Consider the following 6094-nt stretch of genomic DNA (forward strand, 5'->3'; position numbering starts at 1 on the left):
ACTCGGTCAAACGTCTCTCAGGGCATTTTGTTCAAAAAGACCTCACCCAATCAAATTCGCTTGGTTCCGTAACCATGGAACTAGGTGGCCCTCGAGTCTCAGATGACCTCCTGAACACTGAGGAAGTTGACGGGCAAACCCATTACGGTTACTACACTTGAATAAATCAAAGAGAAAAAAAGGTCGAACACGCCTCTGGGTGGCCTCAAGAGGAGGGAATCAGTTAGGACAGATGTTTTTGACATTCAGTCTGATTTCATTTAGGGGAAATAAAGAGACAGGAAAACCTCAGCACGCCCAAAGAACAACCATTTTTATTATTCGCTTGGACAGTTTGTCTCATGAGAACAGCGAGCAACACGCCTAAACCCTATTGTCACAATGTCTCGGAAGCAAAAGGCACAATAAATGAGTCAGTCTGACAGAATCGTTTGCAAGTCTGTCAGTGAAGTCTCAGCCAATTTCATCCATCTGATATTGAATAAGCTTGAGGACGGCCTTTAAAAAAAGGTTTCCACATCGCACATGAGAAACTGAGGTCATGTCTTTCAAGCCAACATCCACTAACATGCACATTACAGCCTCATAACTGCAGGTGCTGGCCAGCTGAAAGCTCTTTTCCACCAGGAAGCTGTAAAAGTCAACTACACCCCTGTTGTGTACTGTGCTGTTATGGTTTTGGTGAGTGGAACCACTTGTGGTTAGTAAACAAGCCTATTCATGGAGTTTGTGTTCAGCCACCTCATGGGCGTCAAGACACTGAGAAAAATTCCATGATAACATTTGGAGTTACAATCTCGACTATCAAACGGCTGGAAAAAGATACTCAGATAAATCAACAAGTATTTTACACAGTTGCAATTTCGTATAATGTGGTTCATAGGAAAACACACGATTCACCCTAAACCCACTCCTCATTGGGACGTATGCAGGTTGTACAAAAAAAGTACGAATGAATTCATATGAATTTGCCAAAACATAAAATAGTTACGAAATTAGATAAATACACACGTTTCTTAATTCTAGCTATAACACTAAAAATGTTACAAATACTTATATAATATAAATTAAATTAAAAGAAAGAGAGCAGCTTGGAAATCCATCCAAACATCAACATTTTGCATTTTGTCAAAAGTTTGGAAACATTACTATTTTTAATGTTTTTGAAAGAAGTCTCTTATGCTCATCAAGCCTGCAGTTAAAAAACAAAAAACAGTAATATTATGAAATATGATTACAGTTTAAAATAATGGTTCTCTTTTTTAATATACTTTAAAATGTAATTTATTTTTGTGATGCAAAGCTGAATTTTCATCAGCAAGTACTCCAGTCTTTGGTGTCTTATGATCCTTCAGAAATCATTCTAAAATGCTGATTTATGATCAATGTTGGAAACAGTGCTGTTTAATATTTTTTTTATAACCTGAGATACTTTTTTCAGGATTATTTGATGAATAAAAAGTTAAAAAGAACTGTATTTATTTAGAATAGAAATCTTTTGTAACAATATACACTACCGTTCAATAACTATTTTTTTTTAAAGTAATTAGTACTTTAATTCAACAAGGATGCGTTAAATTGATAAAAGGTGATGGTAACGATTTATATTGTTAGAAATGTTTTTATTTTGAATAAATGCTGTTTTTATGAATAAATGCTGTTAACGTTTTACTCATCAATGAATCCTGAAAAAAGTATTCCAAAAAAATATATTAAACAGCACAACTGTTTCCATCATTGATAATAACTGAGTATCAAATCATCATATTAGAATGATTTCTGAAGGATCATAAGACACCAAAGACTGGAGTACTTGCTGATGAAAATTCAGCTTTGCATCACAAAAATAAATTACATTTTAAAATATATTAAAAAAAGAGAACCATTATTTTAAATTGTAATAATATTTCATAATATTACTGTGTTTTTTTTTTTTTGTTGTTGTTTTTTAACTGCAGGCTTGATGAGCATAAGAGACTTCTTTCAAAAACATTAAAAATAGTAATGTTTCCAAACTTTTGACTGGTACTGTACATGGGTTTGGAACAACAGGATGGTCTGTAAATGACAATTTTCATTTTAGTTGATCTATCCCTTTAACAGTCACTTTTATCTCAAATATGTCCTAATCAGGCTCCAGCATTTGCGATATAAGGGAAACCACAAGCAAGCGTGACTAATAACAGGAGTCTTTGTTTATTCCAGTTAGCATGACAGAAAGATGCAAACTCACTGCAATAACATCTGAATGAAGCCAATTCAAAAACTTGTACTGGCCAGAGTTTGTCTTCAGAAAGTACACAGCCAAAGAAAACAACTCTAGCCTTTTAAGTAAGTATCATCGGCCTTAAAAAACTGCCTGTTTGCCTGCGGACAGATTGACTGCGAGTGAGTGAACGGACGCCATGGCAAACTGCAACATGAGGTTGAAAGAGTTGAGTAAGATGTAGGGGTCTCAATCCCTAGAAGCCGAATAAAACATATGAGCCAGTTTCCAAAATAGCGGTTTAATAAAAAATCCAGATGTGCAACTTATGTTCAAGGATATCTTTATAAAATGACCATGAAATAGAACTCAAAGCCAGATTTTCAACCAGTTCTGTCAAGACTTGCAATATAACGCCAAAGTGTGGTAAAGGGAATACAACCTTCAGTTTGCGTTTCAGGTTAAGCATGAAACGCTACTGCCTAGAGGGCTTTTAATATGTGTGTGCCTGAGAAATGATGATTCCCTCATCAGTCCTCGATATTTTACAGTCAATAGAAACATCACCACATTGACCAAGTCCGCTGCGTTCTGGCATAATATATCATTTAAAAGCCATACAAATGAGGTAAGAAGAAATAACAAAACAGCTCAATGACATGGAGGGCTGCACAAATAACCCTTAATATTTCTACTTGAACGAAAAGCACAATTGTTCCCCTGCCTGCCGGATGAAGTGCTGTTTTGGCCAGACACAGTTCAAAAAGAAAGAAAAAAAAAATATGTCACAGCAGTTTGCCAACACACACACACAACCCCCTACGTAAAGTCACACGCTCCCACTACACAACTGTCCACCCAGCGCTGGAACCGTGTCTCTCGTACCAAACAGTTCATGTTGGTCTACAGACCACAAACACTCACACCTAAAGCATTTCTCTTGGACTAACAACTCAGTGAGAATAGGCTGGGATGTCGTTGTACTCATTTTGACCTTTGCTTAGCCTCAGATTGTTTGTACTTAATCAAGCATATTTCAAATAAGTACAAGCTCATTCAGAAACCATGTAATAATTACAAAAACATCAGACCAAAAACACATCATTTGGATAAGCACATTCATGGATAAACACTTTCAAGGATGAAATAATTCAGTAACTTATTTCTAACTGAAATTACCAATGAACAGCTAGTCAATCTGCCCAAGAGTAATTGTATTAAAGGGGTGGTTGAATATGATTTCACTTTTCTAACTTTAGTTAGTGTGTAATGTTGCTGTTTGAGCATAAACAACATCTGCAAAGTTACAATGCTCAAAGTTCAAAGCAAAGGGAGATATTTTCTTTTAAAGAAATTGCTTTTAAGAACTACAACAAACGGCTGGTAGGGACTACACAAGCTTCCTCCCGGGTTAGTGACATCACCAACCCTAACATTTACATAAACCCCACCCCCGGGACACGATTTATAGATTATCAAGACAGAATTTGCTAATCAATGACTAGAAGATAACTACACATATGCTACATAAATTCACCAACTAACCATTCAGAAGTGTTGTCTACATGTTGTCACTTCTTCTTGAGTCTCTCCATCTTTCTGACTTCGGTTTGAACATAAAAGGCTAAAAGTTTTTGAAATTTTCAGTGCATGTCTGTTTGAGGTAAAAGGACACAAGCTGTTGTTGCTCCATCCCCTGTGCTGGGAGCTCCCAGCAGCTCATTTGCATTTAAAGGAACAGACACAAAAACAGTGCATTTTTGCTCACCCTCAAATAGTGACAAATTTAACATGTTATATAAAAATATCTGTGGGGTATTTTGAGCTACAACTTCACATACACACTCTGGGGACATCAAAGACTTATTTTACATCTTGTGAAAAGGGCATTATACCACCTCTTTAAGAGCTACATGTCCAGTAGTAAAAGCATGCATTCTTCCAGTAAAAAGTTGATCAAAAACAGAGATTAGAAGTTCAGATTTGGTGATTGTATGGTGATTTTGAATGAAAACCTACAATTTGTAAGGAAAAACAAAAACAAAAAGCATGAAGCTCAACCCTTAACCCCAACCCCAGTGGTGCAGGAGCAGATTGTATGGAAAACAACGAATGAGAGCGCATACATTCTCGAACAATATGCAATTGTTAGAGAGAGTGCTAGTTTTGGATGTCCTAGCTTAACAAGCAAGCCTCCCTTGGCCGACCAGCTTTAGAAAAACTAGCCTAACCATTTTTTGCTGGTAAACAAACAACATGATTACTGCAAGAACCAAATTGATCTTACACTAGATTCAACAAAGCTATCAGAAACAGCAGTGCCTTTCAATAACTTGGCAGAAAGATGACATCTAATGACTAATATATTCTGGTAAACCGAGTCCAACTATACTGGAAATGGTTGTGGAGACTTACTGGAAGTGACAAAGACATAAAACAAAACAAAAGGAAAAAAGACACTGCTTGAAGTCAAGGATATCCATGTTGAATGGAGTTTAAAATTTTCATTCACCTACACAGCATAAACAATCTAATAAAGATATACTGACATTGAAAAAAAAAATCCATCATAAAGCCTTTTTCATTACAGCATTGAGTTTAATCAGGAAGTATTTCTAGTGTTCAAACTATAACCACTGTGGGAGATAAAATAAACTACATACTGTACCTTGAAATATATTATGGGTTTTTGAGAAGCTAACTAATTTAGCTATAAAAAATTAAAAAAACCCTTCTGCTTTAATATAATCAAGTCCTCATTGTTTAGTAATTCTGACTCACCTTAAGGCATTTAGAGCAGAGCAGATCCTCAAACAATCGTCTAGGCAGCAGTGTTTGGTCTCAATACTTCCAGTAAAACAGTTGGCCAGAGGGCTAGTTCTCATATGCTACTTGAGCCAAAAGACCTTCATTTAAAAGCCTGATAAACTTCCTCCACTTTTCCCAATAATGGCGCAATTGCAGTGGGAAAACTTTAGAATTCTTTGATTATCCTTTCTATCTGCCTTGAGGCAGGTGGATTGCAGGCCCCACCTCTGCTAAACAGCACATTAATTATGCTGCTCCTCTCAGTGCATTGTTAGCTTGAAGCTAATTAAGTGAATGGCAGCCATTTTGACAGCTCCGATGTCAAACCTGGTTTGTTTGCTACTTTTCAGAAATAGTTGCAAAACAGTTTTTTTTTTTTTTTTAGCTAGACATCTGACATTACTCATTATGTAATGAGTAAACTAAAACTAATAAGATCACTTGTTGAAGAATAAAATTGATTATTTTCCATCTGTTGTCTAAAATGTGTTGCCTTTGAATGATGATTATAATAATTATTATTATTAAAATAAAAGTATATTGTAAGGGTGTGGCCAAGAACAGGCAGGACAGGCAGTGAATAGATTGGATTTATTTCTCCAAAAAATTAATTATATACAGGGGCAGATATAATTAAAGTAATTTCCAAAAATAAAGTCCATATAAAAATCAAAGACTTAAGATGGAAATTAACTGAATCTAACAAAAAAATAAAACAAACCTAGAAAATAAATAAATCTCCCCAGTTAACAAAATAATAAACAAACACTAAAGATCAGCAGATCATGATGTTACTGTGGCTGGATAGATCTCCCCTCTGAGATTCACCACTAGATATACTCTTTAGCCTCTACCAAACAAAAATAAGAGGTAAATATCAAAAGAAAGCGTTCCCCAATTAACAATAATAATTACAACAAAATATACACTGTATCGTACCTAACATAATGCAATCAAATAATTGAAGCACAATACAAAAACTACTCCAAACAAACAGAACAAAATGAAACTGAATGAAACTAAATAAAAGATTCCCTCCGATTTGGATTACGATGGTACAGTCCAATTTCCTCCGGAACA

At 35.4% G+C, this 6094-nt stretch overlaps 1 protein-coding gene across 3 annotated transcripts in view; it reads right to left on the minus strand.

Annotated features, from left to right (window-relative positions):
• The window catches only part of sulf1 (sulfatase 1), a gene marked incomplete at its 3' end in the record, with an annotated part of 87122 nt that extends 81830 nt beyond the window's left edge, over nt 1-5292 (minus strand). Inside the window, exon 1 of one of the 3 annotated variants that reach the window (XM_084398183.1) lies at nt 4988-5107. Of the gene's footprint in view, nt 1-4987 lie in introns of all 3 variants that reach the window. The other 2 variants (XM_084398189.1, XM_084398190.1) reach the window with 2 other exon arrangements.
• Between the last annotated feature and the right edge of the window lie 802 nt (nt 5293-6094).

The sequence above is a fragment of the Rutilus rutilus genome, assembly GCF_951802725.1.
Source record: "Rutilus rutilus genome assembly, chromosome: 24".
NCBI lineage: Eukaryota > Metazoa > Chordata > Actinopteri > Cypriniformes > Leuciscidae > Rutilus > Rutilus rutilus.